General features: G+C 37.5%; 1 protein-coding gene and 1 non-coding gene across 6 annotated transcripts in view; one reads left to right on the top strand and one right to left on the bottom strand.

The window, feature by feature from the left end:
* The window catches only part of LCORL (ligand dependent nuclear receptor corepressor like), a 164,662-nt gene that overhangs the window by 16,075 nt on the left and 127,813 nt on the right, over positions 1–20,774 (top strand). The gene's annotated exons all lie outside the window — the stretch shown is intronic.
* TRNAC-GCA lies at positions 6,721–6,792 on the bottom strand. The gene has a single exon. It is a non-coding gene; the product is annotated as a tRNA-Cys (tRNA).

The raw sequence follows: 20,774 nt of genomic DNA, 5'->3' as shown, positions 1-20,774 counted from the left end.
GGTCCCCATGTGCGATAATGGAACTGGAGGCATGAGGAGCAATCTGCATAGGAGGGCACACTAGTGTAAGGTTTTGGAGCTAAGCAGGGTCAAATTGGTATTTGTGAAGGAGAGTAGCCTGGTACAGGGTAAGAGGGTGAGGAGGGCATCTACTTGGAGGTGATGGGGGCCAGTGGGGGCAGCAGACAGGCGTCTGTGTAGGAGGGTAGCCTAGTATGGGTGTATTGTGCCTCAAGTTGGGTGAGATGGGAGTCTGTGTTTGCAGGCATCCCAGTGCAAGATCAGAGCCTGAGGGTGGGGAGAGGAAGACATCCTAGTGGAGGGTCAGCTGTGTATGGGATGTTAGTAGCTAAGCAAGATGAGCATATTCTTTTAGGAGTGCCAAGCACGAGGAATAGCAGCCTGAGCAAGGTGGAGAGGTTTTACTCATGGAGGAGGTGTGCGGGTATTGTGGCAAAAAGGGGTGAAGAGAGCATCTGTGTGGGGATGGAGAAGCAGCCACAATGGGAGACTGGTAACATAGGGAGACTGGTCCAGAAAGTAACGTTAAGGATAATGGGAGCCAGGCATCTCAGGGTCTGAGAACAGAGTTACTGTTACGGAAGCTGGGAAATACTAGAATGCTTTCCATATTGTTGAACTGGAAAAGAGATGTTGGTGTGAATTCATGGTTTGTATTATATATAGATATAGAATATAGAAATATATACTTATGCCCTAAATTGTTCTCTGAGAAGGGGCCTAGGAGCAGTGACACCTCAGTAGCAATGAGCATGATGCTTCATTGTTAATTTCCTGGTTTTATAACAAATGGCTATATTTGTAAGAGAATGCCTTCCTAGAAATAGTTATTAAAGAATTCAAGAGTGATGGGTTATCATGTAGGCCATTTACTCTCAAGTAGTTGGAAAAGTAACAGTTTTTACCATACTTCAAACATTTAATTGTTACAAATAAAAATAAATACTTAAAAGCAATGCCATTCATCTGAATACTACATTCTGTTAAGTAAGTCACTTTTAGTGTTTGAAACTTGTCTAAGACTTTTCATCTAGAAAATAATGAAGATAGAATTAGCAAATCTAATCCTTCCTGCTTCCTGATGCATTTAAAACATTAGTACTAGAACTGTGTTCTTTATTTCAAAACTTTGAATTCAGAAGTAAGGAGAAATATTCTGGGTTTAGACATTCTTGTCCCTTTGTTCTTAGCTCTGGAATAAGAGAGAACCAGGAGCTTCTGTATTTGAATGTACATATCAAAGTTAAGGGTTCCCTTAGAATGGGTTAGTTTTAATATCCCCAGATTTCTCTCTTGGCTTTAACATTGGGAATAGGGGAGACAAGAGCATGGAGTTAGTGGGGCAAGGGTTTTCCCTAGCATAGATTGTCAATATATAAGTTTTAGTCTTGATGTTAAACAGTTAACCCTCTATCCCAATTCCAAGAATGATGGCCATCCTCTTTCCATCTCTTTTGAACTTTTCCCAAGAATGGCAAATGATCAAATAGAAATAGCTGATGACAATTTATTATTTCATTTTAATTTATGTTCCCCTATACCTGTTTAGAGTATAGGAAAGTCATGCCCTAGTAAAATATATGTTTGGGTTTTTCTGTTTGTTTTTTTTTTTTTTTAAACACACTCATAGTATGGCATCAGTCTGGTCTTTACTTATTTTTTTCCTTTGCCTTATTATTTAACCTTTTAACATTTCTAGCATAGATATAAGTTATATGTTTCCCTATGACTGCATATTAGCTTGCTTACTTTGCTTATCTTACTGAACTAACCTTTCTTCTCAGTCAGAACCCTCAGGTGCTTTCATCTTTCACAGAGTGAGTTTTTGCTGACTCTCTCATTCTTTAGACCTGTTCTAAAATTGTTCTTTTATTTTTTATCAAGAGTAATTAGATTTTCAGTGTTGAAGGAAGCATAGCCATATGCTGTAATCTTTTCATACATTCCTTTTCTCTTCATAACTTTTTTCAGTAAATATTTATGGGCCAGACATTGTGCTCAATGACTCAGATATGTTAGATTGTCTTCGCATAGTCTTGCAGTGAAAACAAGTCTCTCCTACTCTAAAGAATGATAAATACTATAATAGAAGTTTATACAATATTAAAGTTGTGGTATAGAGAAGAGAAATTAAATTTCTTTGTACGTGTCCAGGAATGATTGTGGGACTTGAGAAGGGAACTAGAAGCTAAATCACGGAGAAATACCTAAGCAGTATATGACAGTAATTATTGTTATTTTAAATTGTTTTACTGTTCATTAGGCATTAAATGCTTAATTATAGTACAATTCATTTGATTTTCACAACATAAGTAGGAACTATTTTTATTATCCCCACTTTACAGATAAAGAAGTTGAGTAACTTGTAGGTAGTAGAAGACCATTGCAGGATTTTAAAGCATGGGAGTGATGTAGTTTAATTTGTGGTTTTGATGGCTCAGATGATAAAGAATCTGCCTGCAGTGAGGGAGACCTGGATTCAATCCCTGAGTTGGGAAGATCCCCTGGATGAGGGCATGGCAACCCACTCTAGTGTTCTTGCCTGGAGAATCCCTTGGACAGAGGAGCCTGGTGGGCTACAGTCCATGGGGTCGAAAAGAATTGAACATGACTGAGTGACTAAGCACAGCACAGCAGCACTGTTGCAGATCTCTGTTTTATACCAAACCTCTGCAAATACTGATTACTCTTTCTTTGGGGAAATAAAAGTAGCTTTCCCGGGAGAATATTTGAAATCTTCGGTATAATTTATAAGAATCATTATGGGAAATTTTAAATATATAGAAAAGAAAGCATAATGAATCCCCATATTTCTGTGACCCAGCTTTAACAATAGTATTGTTAAAATTTTCATTAGGACAAAACATTTTGTATGTTGGTTATGTGAATGCAGCAATCAGTCCATTCCATGTTCTAATGTGAACAAAGCCAGATTACACATTTTTTGTGGTACTTGTGGATTTAAATGCCAGAGTTGTGAAAAATGTCATGACATTTATCATATCTTACTGCTTGCTTTTAGGCTTAATATAAACTATATTTGATTCCTTTTGATTTTGTTATGAGCCAGAAAAAGTGAGTTCTAGATCCCGGAAATTTACTTATTTCTTCTCTTCCCTCTCATCTCCTCTCCTCTCCTCTCCCTCTTCCATCCCCTCCTGTCTTTTTGTTTACTTTTAAATGACTGTAAAACCATAAACCATTGCTGCTTATGTCTTGGACCTATCTGACATTTTATATTAATCAAGCAAATCAAAGAAAATTCTCCTTATTAACAGATATATTGTGTATGTTGAAGAGCAGTTCATTGTTTTTCATCTTGTAGAACCACTGAATTAACAGAGAGATAGCTAATTTGTCAAAGAATCTCAGAGCATTCATCTTATTTGGTTGTTGCTGAAATAACAATAACTTACTAAAGGTGTTTTTACATTAGTGTTGAAAATTTGTTAACACATGATAATTTGATACTTAAAATTTGGTCATAAGTGTTTATTCAGATCCATATCAAATTAATTTATGACTTGGAAAATCTGAATTTTAGGAGATATGTATAAGTAGGGATATATAGAGGCATGAAGTGTTAGTCGCTCAGTTATGTCCTGTTCTTTGCTACCCCATTGACTGTAGCCCGCCAGGCTCCTCTGTCCATGAAATTCTCCAGGCAAGAGTACTAGACTGGGTGGCCATTTCTTTCTCCAGGGAATTTTCCCAACTCAGGGATCAACCCCAGGTCCCCTGCATTGCAGGAAGATTCTTTACCGTCTAAACCGCCAGGGAGCTACAGAGGCGTAGATGTTTAAGTATCTATCCACATATATGTATGATTTGTCATTAGTAATAACAATTGTGATGATTCCAGGAGACTTCTAAAAAATTATTTTTTAGCTTAATTTTAATGAATAGTTGAGAATGTCCTGTTGACATTTGTCTGCTTGAAGCTGCGCTGTGTGCATGCAGTTGCTCAGTTGTGTCTGACTTTTTGTGACCCTGTAGATGGTAGCCCTCCAGGATCCTCTGTCCATGGAATCTTCCAGGCAAGAATACTGGAGCAGGTTGCCATTTCCTGCTCCAGGGGATCTTCCTGACCCAGGGATGGAATCCACAGGGGTCTCCTCCTCTCCTGCGCTGTCAGACAGATTCTTTATCACTGAGTCACCAGGGAAGCCCCGTGCTTAAAGTTAGAATTGTAGGGAAAATATTAAGTTGAGACTTTTGTAGTAAATTATGAATTTTATTCTGTCACTTACTAATTTTGTAAGCTTTATAAAGTTATAAGCTATTCTTTTCAAAATAGCTTGTGTATTGATTTTCAGTCAGTCAGTTCAGTCGCTCAATCATCTCCAACTCTGCGACCACATGAATTGCAGCTCGCCAGGCCTCCCTGTCCATCACCAACTCCCGGAGTTCACTCAAACTCACGACCATCGAGTTGGTGATGCCATCCAGCCATCTCATCCTCGGTCGTCCCCTTCTCCTCCTGCCCCCAATCCCTCCTCAGCGTCAGAGTCTTTTCCAATGAGTCAACTCTTCGCATGAGGTGGCCAAAGTATTGGAATTTCAGTTTCAGCATCGTTCCTTCCAAAGAATACCCAGGACTGATCTCCTTTAGAATGGACTGGTTGGATCTCCTTGCAGTCAAGGGAACTCTGAAGAGTCTTCTCCAACACCACAGTTCAAAAGCATCAATTCTTCGGCACTCAGCTTTCTTCACAGTCCAACTCTCACATCCATACGTGACTACTGGAAAAACCATAGCCTTGACTAGACGGACCTTTGTTGGCAAAGTAATGTCTCTGCTTTTCAATATGCCATCTAGGTTGGTCAAGTCAGTGCTTTTTTCTTCCTTTCTGTTTGCTGGACCTTTCTGTATGATTTGTTGATAGCCTTTTCTTAACATCTTATTTTAAGCTTCACATCTTCTTTCCTTAGACAGTTTTCATAAACTCAAATGTGATCATTTTACCCTCTGTATAAAATTCCTCATTGGTTCCCCACCACCTTAGGATAAAGTAAAATATTTTAGGAAACCCTGTCATAACCTGCTATCTCTTTTCTTTAGCCTTTTTGTCATTACACCTTTATCACTACAGTCAAAGAACTGCATCAGTAGCACAGTTACAATAGTATAGTAATAGTTAACATTTATTAAACATCTATAACTATTTGTGCCAGATACGTGCTTTACACATATTCTGTCCTTTAATCCTACAGTAATCCTGAGTATAAGTTTCATACCTAAAATTTTACAGAAGGGTGATGTTGAACCCTTTTTGGATCAAGCACCGTGCCTTCAGGCTTTAGCATTTTTCCTCCTGGATTACCAATAACTGCTATTTTTTCTTTTTGTAAACTTTTGAAAGTATAACTATATAGAGAAAAGTATATGAATTATAAATTTAGAGTTCAGTGAACAAAGTGAATGTACTCTTGTAACCACCACCAGATGAAGAAATAAACACCCCAAAGTTGCCTGATAATCCCTCCCAATCATTAATCTATCCACCCTCAAACATGAATAGTATTCTGACTTCTTAATGCCATAAATTATAATTGTCTATTTTGGGAAACTCTGCCTGCAATGCGGGAGACCTGGGTTCAATTCCTGGGTTGGGAAGATCCTCTGGAAAAGGGAAAGGCTACCCACTCCAGTATTCTGGCCTGGAGAATTCCTCTGACTGTATAGTCCATGTGGGTCACAAAGAGTTGGATACGACTCAGTGACTTTCAGTTTCACTTGCTTAGATGGAATTATATAGCATTTATTCTTTGTGTATACCTTCTTTAACTTACTATCATTGTCAGATTCATTCTTTTGGCCTCCTATAGATATATTCATTTTCTTTGCTCTGTAATATTCTAATGTGTAAATCTGTGATAACATTCATCTATCATGAATATCACTGAAGAATTTTGGACTGTTTCCAGTTTACATTATTATAAACAGTATGGTTGACATTCTTAAACATTATACATTTTTAATTTTGATTCTACTCCTGGATTATTTTTGTTACATTTTAGCTAATTACATTTCATTTTTTCCAGGAAACGTTTCTTATTCTTTGCAAGTTTGTATTTGGAACCATTTTGTATGCATTGATAATCACTCTCTCTCTGTCTTATAAACATTTATGCTATCTTTCCCAGCAAGTAAAAAGTGTTTGTGTATGTGTGTCTGTGCATAAACGAAAAAATAAGTTTTCTCCCTGCTTTCTTGGCACCCACTAAGTACGTAAATAATTGTAGAGAGTGAGTTTTTCCAGTACATTCACCCTTTCATTGCTAAAAAATAAACATAAATTTAATGGAAATTGAGTAACATTACTGTGGTTTAGTTGCTAAGTCATGATCGACTCTTTTGTGACCCCATGAACTGTAACCTGCCAGGCTCTTCTGTCCATGGGATTTCCCAGGCAAGAGTACTAGAGTGGGTTGCCATTTCCTTCTCAAAGGGATCTTCTGGACCTAGAGATTGAACCCATGTCTCCTGCATGTCCTGCATTGCAAGCAGATTCTTTACTACTGAGCCATCAGGGAAGCCCAGTTTGATGTATGAAGTGAAGTGAAGTGAAGTGAAGTCACTCAGTCGTGTCCTACTCTCTGCGACCCCATGGATGGTAGCCTACCAGGCTCCACGATCCATGGGATTTTCCAGGCAAGAGTACTGGAGTGGGCTGCCATTTCCTTCTCCAGGGGATCTTCCCAACCCAGGGATCGAACCTGGGTCTCCTGTGTTGCAGACAGACACTTTACCGTCTGAGCCACTAGGGAAGTTTGATGTATAGATTTAACTTAAAACTGATTATTATCAAGTTGTGTTGAAATGTTTTCATTTGTCAGGCATTTGTGGTGTCCCTTTTGTAATTTTTATACCATACAGCTATCATGCAATATACCTTTGGAAATTTTCTTAAAATTTGTGGCACATTTGATAATTTTATTTGTGGTGAATGAAATTATATACTCTTTGAAAGTGGTGTTGTTTTGGACATAGCCAAAGACAAATGGAGCCAAGACAGTCATTTTACAAATAATGTATTCTATCAAGAGTGAGTTGAGACTGCAAGGAACATAGACTCTCCACTGCCCCTATCCTCTAGTGGCTTTGAAAACTTTTTTTTTTTTTTTGAACATAATTAAGTCACTGAATTCAGGTAGAGTTAAGTCATTGAAATAAGCCAGAGTTTATAGTATATTTTGCTTTTGAGTTTCTTGTGCCTTAAAAGCTGGTTACTTTTGCAAGTTACTTATCTTGTACCTAATTTATACTTGAAAGTTATTTCCTTAATTTGCAAGAGTGTTTTCTTTTTTATTTTTAGCCTTTTTCATCTTGAATTTGTTGCTTCAGAAATTAGCATTTTTATCTTTTTCTTTAACCACCATGCCATCAACACCTAACCCCCCAAGTTTAAAGATAAAGTGCCTTCTACCATCTTATTTCTCTCAGGTTCTCTTTGACTTTAGCACTCTTTTCTTGCCCATCTCAGGGATTCTATATAATGTTTATTGAGCTTGTCTACTTTTTGTTTTTCTTTCCCATTAAACTATAAGGTGTTTAACACCTTAAGGCAGGTGTTTTTATTAGGAGTGTAACAAAAATATTGACTCTATGAAGACTTTGTCATGTGTTTTAGTCATCTCTAAAACACTGTATTTGCTACAAATGCTCGTTTTTACATTTGTAATCTTTCTTATTATTTAAAAACTCTGTACTTCTTCTTGAAAAACCTTTATGTTACACAGTGTAGATGGTCCTTCTATCCCTTCAGTCAGATTATCTGTCAGCTGCATTTTAGGTGAATTCAACTACCATTTATTAGATGAATCACTATGATAGATCCTAGGATTAATAAAAAGGCAGTAATGTTGTCTCTGTTGTCAAGTTGCTAACCATTCTCAATCAAGAAGAAAGAAGTCTCAAGTTAGTATGTGAACATACTTGGGAGAATGTGGTGCTAGTAACAGTGAATTCTGACAAGTAAGATTAGAAGACTCTTGATGGTACCGTTTGGACAGTATTTCTTGTATGCCAGATCTTTTACACATGAACAAACTGCTGCTTAATGTGGTTAATTACTCAGTTAGTTACAAAGTTGGAAGAAAATGTCTTAGGTTAGTTTGGAAGAATACTTGACAGATCCACAAAGTTGGGGGAAAGGCATTTCAGAAAGACAAGGAGAAGCTCAGATTTGTAAATAACTAATAGATTAGTTGTTTCTTATAAGTGGTGTATTAATTATGATGGAGTTGTATGAAATGAGGTTGGCTAATTGGCAGGGGCAGATCAGGGAAGGTCAATAATTTATCCTAGAATAGTTAGAATTCATAAGCAGTAGAGACCCATTGAAAAGTTTTAAGCAGAATTAGTATAGTTGTCTATTCTTTTAAATGGTGAAAGTTGATTAGAACAGTGACTTGTGTGTCTATTATTAAAGAGCCTTGGTAATCATAGATACTCCTGTAAATTTCACGTTTTTTGTACTGCTAAGAGTAATGTTCAATAGAAATGAGTCTATAACACATTTACTGTTTGAAACCATAAAACTTTTTTCAATTGATAAATTATATCAGGGCTGCAAAAACTTAGAGTAATGTATATTCATGTACCTTCTATATTGGAGTTTCCAGGTGGCTAAGTGATGAAAGAATCCATGTGCTAGTGCAGGAGATGCAGGAGGCCTGGGTTCGATCCCTGGGTTGGGAAGATCCCCTGGAGGAGGAAGTGGCAACCCACTCCAGTATTCTTGCCTGGAGAATCCCATGGACAGAGGAGCCTGGTGGGCTGCAGTCCATGGGGTCACAGAGTCAGACATGACTATCCCACACACACCACACGCCTTCTATCTGAAGAAATAAAACGTGGCAGATGAAGTTGAAATTCTTATCTGTCTTTTACCCATCCCATTCCCTTTCCTCCGTTCTGGAGGTATGTATTTTTCTTTTGCTGTCAGTTTTCTATAAAGCCTTCATAGTCTACTTTCTATAAGTTATTTCAATGTAAGAGTCAGATGTGCCTTCTGAGTCAGGTGTCTTTCATAAAAGTTGCACCTTGAGTTTTTGTGTGTTTGTTTTAAATGCTCAGCAAACCTTCTATTTAAAATTATCGTTTCTTCCTAAAGCATACTATTGTCCCATATATTCATTTGTATATGAACTTAAGTCGTTTTACCTATTAGGTTTGCTTAAAATGAAACATTATTGTGCTATAAAATATGAATTTTTTTTATTATAACTTAATAAGAGTAACTTACAAACTTAGTAAAAGATAAAGGGAAATAATATGAATAAAGCCCGGTCAGAATGTTTCCTGATTTGTGCCTGTGTACTCAGGTAAGAGTAAAATCTAGTTCAGGTAACTGAATTGTATATTTCTAGTTTCTGATTTGTTCAGCATTTATTTATTGATTTGTTGCATTTTATTAAGAAATTCAATTAATGCTGGATCACATCATTGACCCAATGGACATGAGTTTGAGCAAACTCTGGGAGATGGTGAAGGACAGGGAAGCCTGGCATGTTGCAGTCCATGGAGTCACAAAGAGTAGGACATAACTTAGCAACTGAACTCAACACATTAAGAAATTCTGTACAAATTAACTCTGTACCTAAAATGTATTGTTTTATTAAATGTTGAAAACAATAATTAAATCTTCAACATTTGAAATGTTGATGACATTCCAAATCTTAGAGAAGAAGGATTAGTGACTCAGAGAGGTTATATCATATGTCCAAGATCACATGGCTGGTATGGTGGCAAATTGAAGACTCCAGTGTGAATTTTAACTCCATTATCATTCTGTATTTTATGAGAGGGCAAAACAGACTCAGATATAAAAATCAGGGAATGCTAATAGCTTTTAATGAGAGGATGAGACCTTTTTTCCCAACAATGACTAAGAAGCATTTAGATACAGTAAAATAATTATTCTCATGTCAAATCAGTTATGTTTAAGTCTCAAACAAGGTAGCTATTTATCTTATACATGTGGTTATTCTTAAGCAATGCTCAAAATTCTCCAAGCCAGGTTTCAATAGTACGTGAACCGTGAACTTCCAGATGTTCAAGCTGGTTTTAGAAAAGGCAGAGGAATCAGAGATCAAATTGCCAACATCCGCTGGATCATTGAAAAAGCAAGAGAGTTGCAGAAAAACATCTCTTTGTGCTCTACTAACTATGCCAAAGCCTTTGACTGTGTGGATCACAATAAACTGTGGACAGTTCTGAAAGAGATGGGAATACCAGACCACCTGACCTGCCTCTTGAGAAACCTATATGCAGGTCAGGAAGCAACAATTAGAACTAGACATGGAACAACAGACTGTATATTGTCACCCTGCTTATTTAACTTAGATAGAGAGTACTTCATGAGAAACGCTGGGCTGGAAGAAACACAAGCTGGAATCAAGATTGCCAGGAGAAATATCAGTAACCTCAGATATGCAGATGACACCACCCTTATGGCAGAAAGTGAAGAGGAGCTAAAAAGCCTCTTGATGAAAGTGAAAGAGGAGACTGAAAAAGCTGGCTGAAAGCTCAACATTCAGAAAACGAAGATCATGGCATCCAGTCCCATCACTTCATGGCAAATAGATGGGGAAACAGTGGAAACAGTGTCAGACTTTATTTTGGGGGGCTCCAAAATCGCTGCAGATGGTGATTGCAGCCATGAAATTAAAAGACACTTACTCCTTGGAAGGAAAGTTATGACCAACCTAGATAGCATATTGAAAAGCAGAGACATTTACTTTGCCAATAGAGGCCCGTCTAGTCAAGGTTTTTCCAGTAGTCATGTATGGATGTGAGAGTTGGACTGTGAAGAAAGCTGAGTGCCGAAGAATTGATGCTTTTGAACTGTGGTATTGGAGAAGACTCTTGAGAGTCCCTTGGACTGCAAGGAGAACCAACCAGTCCATCCTAAAGGAGATCAGTCCTGGGTGTTCGTTGGAAGGACTGATGTTGAAGCTGAAACTCCTGTACTTTGGCCACCTCATGCGAAGATTTGACTCATTGGAAGATTCTCATGCTGGAAGGGGTTGGGGGCAGGACAAGAGGAGGATGACAGAGGATGAGATGGCTGGATGGCATCACTGACTCGATGGACGTGAGTCTGAGTGAACTCCGGGAGTTGGTGATGGACAGGGAGGCCTGGCGTGCTGCGATTCATGGGGTCTCAAAGAGTCGGACACGACTGAGCAACTGACCTGAACTGATTCTTCAGTAATTCCATTTGACTGTTTTTTTCCATTTGTTGCGTAAATGTAAATTAGAGAATAATTAAGACATTCTTTGAGTTTTTCTCTTCTAGTGGTGGCTCAGACCGTAAAGAATTTGTCTGCAATGCGGGAAACCTGGGTTCCATCCCTGGATATGGAAGATCCCCTGGAGAAGGGAACAGGGTTCTTGCCTGGAGAATTTCATGGACAGAGGAGCCTGGCAGGCTACAGTCTATGGGGTTGCAAAGAGTCGGACAGGAGCAAACAGCTTTCACTGACTCAGATTTTTCTCTTCTGATGTCTATTCAAACATGTTGAACCTAGTTCCTTTAATGCTGACTTTCAAACCAGCCTTGGCACTATTTTTGGTCTAGACAGTTCTTTACTGTGTGGAAGTGTCCTGTGTATTGTAGGGTGTTTAGCAGCATCCTTAAAACCAGTAGATACCAGTAGTTCCATTTATTTGCATGTTTGGGGATTAGGGATACTGTAGGACCTTGTAATGGAGACACTTTTATTACTTGAGTTACATCGAGTTAGCACAGTCCTTAAGTCAGAGAAGAAAATAATTTCAGAAAGAACAAAATAGTAAGAAAGTGTTTAAGAAAGAAGTGAAAGTGTTAGTCGTATCTGACTCTTTGTGACACCATGGACTGTAGTCCGCCATGCTCCTCTGTCCATGGAATTCTCCAAACAAGAATACTGGGAGCCATTGCCTCCTCCAGGAGATCTTCCTGACCCAGGGATGGAACCCAGGTCTCCTGCATTGCAGGGAGATTGTTTTCCATCTGAGCCACCAGGGCAGACACTAACAAAGAAGCAGATAGTTACATTGAAGCTAAAGTGTCTTAGAGTCCAAGAAATAGAAAAAGCACTAAGTTAAGCAAGACATAATATGGGTTCCTCTTAGAACAAGATAGATGTAAATAAATGGTTGTGAATTCCAGAAAAATACTTAATGGGACAAGATAATTATTATTAAGTTTTTAACTTATAGGTTGGGCTGTGTTTTAAAAATTGTTTGAGAATAAATGCCATTGGTCTCAGAGTGTGATTTTTCTCTCAAACATGTATTCAACAAATATATGAGTGCCTTACATGGGCCAGATTCTAGCGCTGTCATAGCAAGCAAAATGACACGGTCCCTTCCTTTTTGGAGCTTATACAATTTTGTGGCATTTGTCAAATAAAAATATCAAGATTTATTTGTGTGTGTGTGTGTGTGTGTTTTCTTTCTTTTCCTGTTAGTCTTCTTCCACAGGTTTGAGCTTAGAGCAGAATTCTTATCTCTTTTTACTCACTGATGTCACCTTGTAGAATACCTGGTAGACATGCAAATATTTGTTAAATGAATAATTGGTTAGTTGGTAAGCTACATTAAAAATTATACATGACTAATGAGAATTGTGATAGTGCTCCAAGGAAAGTACTATATAATATAAAGCATGTAACAATGGGTCTGGTCTAAGCTAAAGTCAGATTAGATTATATGAACTTTAAATCTGAGGCAGTGATTCTCCCCCCCCCCAAATTTATTGTGGTATAATTGACAAATGTATATATTTAAAGTATACAATGTGATGACTGGACATATGTATAGTTTGTGTAGTGATTACAGCAGTCAGGTTAATTAACACATCTGTTACCTCACATAGTTAACTTTTTTGGTGTGTGTAATGAGAAAGCTTAAAATCTACTTTCTTAGCAAATTTTAAGTATGCCACACAATATTACTAACTATAGTCATGATGCTGTTCATTAGATCCCCAGAGTTATTCATCTTAGAATGTAATGTGTATACTCTTTGATTAACAGTGCTCCATCTCCACTTACACTCCCGTCCCTGGTAACCACTGTTCCACCCTCTGTTTCTCTGAGTTAGACTTTCTTTTTCTTTTTTTTTTTTCAGATTCCACATATAAGGGAGATCATCCAGTTTGTTTTTGTCTAGCTAATTTTACTTAGCATAATGTCCTTAGATTCCTCCATGTCACTGTGGAATTTCCTTCTTTTCATGACTGAATAATATTCCATTGTCAATCCGTGTCATGTCACATCTTCTTTATCTGTTCATCCACTGATGGACACATAGATTGTTTCCTTAGTACATTTGGCCGCTGGAAACAATGCTGCAATGAACACACTGGTTCACATATTTTCTTGAGATAGTGATTTTTGTTTCCTTTCGATGTATACCCAGAAGTGGAACTGCTGGATCATGTGTTCTATTTTTAATTTTTTGAGGCCCCCTCCATCCTGTTTTCCACAGTGGATGCACCAGTTTACATTCCCACCAATAGTACACAAGGGTTCCCTTTTTTCCACACCCTCCCCAACACGTTGTCTCTTTGATGACAGCCATCCTAACAGGAGGCTTCTCAGGTGGTGCTAGTGCTAAAGAACCTGCCTGCCAGTGCAGGAGACGCAAGAGACATAGATTCGATCTCTGGGTGGGGAAGATCCCCTGGAGGAGAGCATGGCAGCCCACTCCAGTATTTTTTCCTGGAGAATCCCATGGACAGAGGAGCCTGGTGGGCTACAGTCCATGGTGTCGCACAGAGTCAGACATGACTGAAGTGGCTTAGCACATCCTAACACATGTGAGGTGATATCTCATTGTGATTTTGATTTACATTTCCCTGATGATTATTGGTGTTTAGTACCTTTCATGGTCATGTAGTCATTTGTGTATATCTTCTTTGGAGAAATGTCTATTCAGTTCTTCTGTCCACTTTTTAATCAGACTGTTTTTTGCAATTGAATTATGTGAGTTCTCTATGTATTTTGGATATTAACCTCTTCTCAGATACATGGTTTGTGAATATTTTTATAGATTGCTTGGTCATTGTTGGTTTTCATTGCTGTGCAGAAGCAAGGTTTGATGTAGTCCCACTTGTTTATTTTTACATTTGTGTTCCTGTGCTTTTGGTATTATGTCTAAAAAAAATTGCTGCCAACACCAATGTCAAGGAGCTTTTCCACTGTGTTTTCTTCTAGGAGTTTTAGGGTTTCAGTGATTTTTTTTTTTAAACCAAGATTTTAAGAATATGTAGGCATATCTAGACATATTTTGGAGGCAAGAATGGGGGATTGGAATGTGTTGTAGGCTGAATTCCTGAGTTGGGATACAGTATGGCTTTTTTTAGGGTTTGAGTGTTGGCAGGCTTGGAGAGGGATTGTGGGTAGCATGGTACCAGATGACATACTAACTTTTCTTCAGTTATGTACTGAAATACTGAAATTTGTAGTAAAAACAATAATATCATTATAATATTAGCAACTACAATAGAAAAACTTTTAAGTGATAATTTTAAAATATTTTGATTCTGATACTTGATGAAAAGTGGTTTCAATTAATTAGAAAATGAAACTCCATCTTCCATCTCTGTACTGATATTCTCTGTCTCTGATATTCTGTAACATAGCCAAGTTAGAATATCCGAAAGTGAACTTCTTTTATAGTTACCAATCATATAAGACAAAACTGAAAAATAAAAAAACACTTCATGGATTTTCCGTCTCAGTGAATGTTTGTTCGCTCAATTTCTCAAGCCAGAAATCCCACCTTAAAATGATGAAATTCTGTCACCATTTAATTATTTTTTTCCATTTGATTGTATTATATGACTCAAAAGCATTCTTTTTTTTTTTTCCTTAGATATACTTCTTCCTAAACTTACATTCTCGTTTTCTCTGCTGTATTTTTGCTGGTTTTCTGACCATTCTAAGCCTTATTCATTTTTCCTCATGTTAGTATGTGTGCCACTTGCTGCTTGAGTGATCTTTTCTGAATGCAAAGCTAATCCTGTCCCTTGACTACTTAAATGCCTGCCGTGGCTCATTTGGCTTTCAGGATAAAAACTAACTACTTGGCAGAATGTGGTAGGCCCTTCAATATCCATGTCATGTGCATCTCTCCAGGCTTTTCTATAACCCTTCTTACAAATCACATCCTTATTTTTATCATACCTTGTTAACTTCTAGACATGCTGTTTGAATTAATTGAAACTTAATAAAATTTAAAAATCAGTTTTTCATCACCTGTTTGGATAGCACAAACACAGAACATTTTCGGTCATTATACAAAGTTTCGTTGGATAGTACTGTATTCAAGCATACAGTATTAAGCTTTCTTTTCCCTGTCTATGCATGCTGCTCTCCTTTGCTAAATGTGTAATATGCCTTTCCTTGTTTTGCCTAGCTAATTCCCATTCTTCTATTAAGACTCAATTTGGATGTCCTCATTTCTGGAAAACCTTCTCTGACACCACCTTTCCCTGTCTCTTTCACCTCCAAAGTCTGAATTCTTGCTTTTTGCTTGAATGTTTATTACATTTGAATTCGGGAGTCAGTATTTGAAAGCAGGATTCTAGCAGATACAAAGTATTGAAATTTTGTATAAACTGTGGTTTTAGTCAGTACAGTTTTATACTGAATGTAGTACATGAATTTACCACCATGGAAGTAAAGAAAGAAAGAAAAGAAAGTGAAGTCATTCAGTCGTGTCCAACTCTTTGGGACCCCGTGGACTGTAGCCTACCAGGCTTCTCCGTCCATGGGATACTGGAATGGGTTACCATTTCCTTCTCCAGGGGATCTTCCCGACCCAGGGATTGAACCCAGGTCTCCCGCATTGGAGGCAGACGCTTTAACCTCTGAGCCACCAGGAAAGCCCATGGAAGTAAGTGAGTGAAGTCGCTCAGTCGTGTCTGACTCTGTGCAACCCCATGGACTGTAGCCTACTACGCTCCTCCATCCATGGGATTTTCCAGGCAAGAGTACTGGAGTGGCTTGCCATTTCCTTCTCCAGAGGATCTTCCTGACCCAGGGATCAAACCCAGGTCTCCTGCACTGTAGGCAGACGCTTTACCATCTGAGCCACCATGGAAGTAAAGATACACTTAAATAGATTTATCATCCCAGTACTTACTGAAGACGTGCTTCATTAAATACTTGTGATCTTAGGAAAAGATAGTCAGTTGGCATGTTACATAGGTCAGAGTTTTCTCTACTTGAATGAGAATTACATACATTTAATTAAATCTTTAAAACATAGAATTGAATCTAGCAACTCAAGAATTTGCAGATATATTTACAAATAGAAAAGCATTGTATCAGATGTATTTCATTATAGAAATACAGTATTAAATTTTTAGGTATCAGGTCAACTTTAATAACTAGCATTATGATAAGCAGAGTCGGGAATGCAGAAAGCATCAGTATGAGTACCTACCCTCATTCAAGTTTACAATATTGTTACTTATCAGCAAGTTTTATCGCCGCTCTACTTTAGTTACCCACTACTGCTCACCATCACTTAGTATGCTTCTTCTGTAATCATTAGTTCAGGTATACCTCTGTTTGACCAGGATGAGGAAGGATTAGTTTCAGCACAGTTCTAGACCTTCAAAAACGGTATTAGTGAGCCAAAGAGAATATAGGAGAGGGAAGTGTGACCTTTTGTGGGGAGACTTCAAATTTTTGCCCAGAGCTTGTCTTTTGTTCTAGGAGTGGGACAAAATACTAATTCTTCTTACTTATATAGATTACTTATAGATTTGGTGACTGCGTTTTCCAAACCAGAGTATCTTCTAAAGAGAGATGGGTTTTTTTGTTTTGGTTTCTGTTTGCTTGAGGTTTTGTCAATCTATTCAGAAATATGAGACCATCATGGAATAAGTTTGCATGCCAAATATTAGAATGTCACTATATGACTTATGGAGACAATAGATGTCTCAAGATATTTCTGAATTCAAATATTCAAATTTAAAAGATTAAACTATCCGAACCCCAGTTACCAGAACTCAGTTTAGTTACTTACACCTGAGTTTGGAAAGACTTCATTGATAAAACTTAGTGAAGTCGCTCAGTCGTGTCCGACTCTGCGACCCCATGGACTGTAGCCTATCGAGCTCTTCCGTCCATGGGATTTTCCAGGAAAGAGTGCTGGAGTGGATTGCCATTTCCTTCTCCAGGGGATCTTCCCTACCCAGGAATCAAACCTGGGTCTCTGGCATTGCAAGCATACGCTTTACCGTCTGAGCCACCAGGGAAGCCCTGGTCTTTAAATTGTGTGGCTCAAATAAGTAAAACAGACATTTAAAGATGAACAGATAATTAATGAGGAATGGTTTGATTAGGGATACTTTCTTAGACGACCTGGGCTTTAGTAGACAAAAGAAGGAATGAAAAATGAAAGTAGAGGTCTTTAGAGGAAAAGAAAAAGGAATGAAGATTGTTTGTGAAATAGTGCTGAGACAGGGTAAGAACACCTGACCAGAATAGAAGATAAGGATTGACTATATATATAGAGAGAGATGGTGATTTCACCTATCAGAGAAGGGATTGAGATCATGTGATGAACTCTCCTATAAAATCTCATTCATCCGAACATACCACATTATCCCTACTTATGTTAATATTTAACTTCTCATACTTTTAAGTCTCAAAATGTTTTTTTTGAAAATAGTTTTTTTCTGTATGTATTTGTATCATACTTTTGCTTTCAAATCTTTGTTCTATTTCTGTTCAAAAGGGTTTTTATTTTTGAAGTTCATGTATCAAATTTAGTATTCCACTGGCATGCAGAAACCTGTTATCTTTCTACATCCATTGATTACTGTGACATCTGACTTTCAGTCTTCTGTATTTGCTCTAAACCCTGAAATCATTCATGTTGACTTTATTTTTGATGAGGATAATCTATCAAGCTGTATAACCTCACAGATCATCTAGTTCTTAATAATGATTCCCACCTTTCTCTGCTTCAGAAATCATCTATGGCATATTCAACATTTTTTGGTGAGGTTTCTTTTTTTGGCTGCCCCAGACAGCTTGCATATATGCTCACTCAGTCATGTCTGACTCTTTGTGACTTCATGGACTGTAGCCCACCAGGCTCTTCTGTCCATGGGGTTTTCCAGGCAGGAATACTGGAGTGGGTTCCCATTTCCTCCTCTAGGGGATCTTCCTGACCCAGGCATTGAACCCGAGTCTCTGGCGTCTTCTGCATTGGCAAGAACATTCTTTACTGCTGTGCCATCTGGGAAGCCCTGTGCCATGTGGCTTGCAGAATATTAATTCTTTGATAGGGAATTGAACCCATACCCCCTGCAGTGAAAGTGCCGAGTCCTAACCATTGGGCTGCCAGGGAAGTCCCACTGGCCAGGTTTATTAAGGTATAATTTACAGAGTATAGTTCTGACACACTAAGAGTTGGCTAACCAACTCCTCAGCATTCAGTATATACAACAGTTCCACCATACTCAAAAGTTATTTTATGCCCTCTGATAGTTACCTCCTTACCCACTCCCAGGCACTAGGAACCATTGATCTGGTTTTGACCCTATAGTTTTGCTATTTCCAGTGTGTTATATAAATGGAATCATATAGTATGTACTTTTGATTCTAGCTTCCTTCACATAATGATATACATTTGAGATATGTTCATGTTGATGCATGTATCAATAGTTTATTCCTTTTGCTTCATAGTGTTCTTTTATATCAGTTTATCCATTCAGCAGTGGAAGGACACTGGGTAGCTGTGAATGAAACTCTACAAAACTTGTGTACAGGTTTTTGTATGAACATAGTTTTCATTTCTGTTGGTTAAATATCTAGCAGTAAGATTGTTGGATCATGTGGTGGTGTGTGTTTAGCTTATTAGAAACTGTCAATTTGTTTTCCATAGTTGTGCCACTTGGCATTCCATCCTGTAGTTTATGAGAAATCCAGTTGCTGTGCATCCTTACTAGCATGTGATACTAGCCACATGATACCTACATTCTAGTAGGTATGTAGTGATGTTTTGTTGGGTTTTTAATTTGCATATCAATGATAAATGTAAGTACTTTTCATATGCTAATTTGCCATACCTTTGTCTGCTATGGTGATGTGTCTGTTACCCTTTTTAAAAAAATTTGAGGGGTTTTTTCAAGAGTTTTTATACTTTCTATATATAAATTTTTTATCAAATATGTTACTTGCAAAAATTTTACATGTGCTGTTAACCAGTATTGCTACTGTTTTTACTTTGGTCAGTTATCTTTTAGAGCAATCAAAACTGGGAAACTACGTTTTTAAAGATTAAAGTATAGTTGATTTGCAGTATGGTGCTGATTTCAGGTCTACAGCAAAGTGATTCAGATGCGTGCATATGTGTGTTTATGCATATATTCAGATTCTTTCCATTATAGAGTATTCCAAGATACTGAATATGGCTCCCTGTACTATACAGGAAATCCTTGTTGTTTATTTTATACATAGTATTGTGTTTCTCTTTATCTCATACTCCTAATATATCCCTCCCCCTTTCCCCTTACCATAAGTTTGTTTTCTATGTCTTTGAGTCTCTTTCTGTTTTGTAAATAAACTTATTTGTATTATTTTAAAGATTTCATACTTAAATGACACCATTTGATATTTATCTTTCTCATCCGACTTGCTTATGATTGTCTCGAGGTCCATCTGTGTACTGCAAATGGCAGTATTTTATTCTTTATTCCTGTGTGTGTGTGTGTGTGTGTGTGTTTACCACATCTTTACCCATTCATCTGTTGATAGACACATAAGTTGCTTGCCTTGTCTTGGATGTTTTAAATAGTACTGCTGTGAACATCGGGGTGCATGTATCTTTTCAAACTTGAGTTCTCATCTTACCTGGATATATGTCCAGGAGTAGGATTGCTGGATCATATGGTTGCTCTACTTGTAGTTTTTTAAGGAACCTCCGTACTGTTTTCCATGTGTGTGGTTTTTTTTTTTTTTAACTGAAATTCTTTCATCTAATATGCATTTGTGAAGGCAACCTGTATTATAGGATGAAAAATGATGTTTATGTATTGAAAAAGAGGAGAAATTCTGACAGAACACCATATAAGGTTTAGCCCCAAAGGGGAAACATGGTTTAAATAATTAAAATGGCCACTTAATTTTTGTTTTTTCCTCCCAGAAATGTAAGTAGTTAAGAGTTTGGATTATGGAAATATTACTTCCTTTACTTGATCTCTTTTTTAGCAAATATTCTTTTTAGTATTGCTCTATCTTAACACTAATCAGGAAGATCGGTTGACTTGGAACTATAAACCAAACAATACATTTATGAACCTCACTGAATCAGCCTAGAAAAACTGACTTTTGAAGGTGCTAAAGCACCTGCCAAGATGCAGCATACACAGCTTTCCAGGTTGTGTTGGCCATTTGTAGAATTGTCAGTTTAGGTCTCCTGCTCATTTTTTGATAGGGTTTTAGTTTTTTTGTTATTAAATTGTGTGAGTTGTTTTTATACTTTGGAAATTAAGCCCGAGAAGTCACAGGATTTGCAAATATTTTCTTTCACTCTGTAGGTTGTCTTTGCATTTTGTTTGTGGTTTGCTATGCAAAAGCTTTCAAGTTTGACTTGGTCCCCTCAAATGGGAAATTTTCTTTTACATTTCTTTTAATCTTTATCCTTTTGGGGGAATCTTCATTTCTTTCTGTAGATCCAAATGTCTGGGTTGTAATATATTCTTCTGCCTGAAGAATTTTCTTTCACATTTCTT

Source organism: Capra hircus, chromosome 6, assembly GCF_001704415.2.
Source record: "Capra hircus breed San Clemente chromosome 6, ASM170441v1, whole genome shotgun sequence".
Classification (NCBI taxonomy): domain Eukaryota; kingdom Metazoa; phylum Chordata; class Mammalia; order Artiodactyla; family Bovidae; genus Capra; species Capra hircus.
Note: the sequence above shows the minus strand (reverse complement) of the source record. Positions and strands in the feature narration are given on the sequence as shown.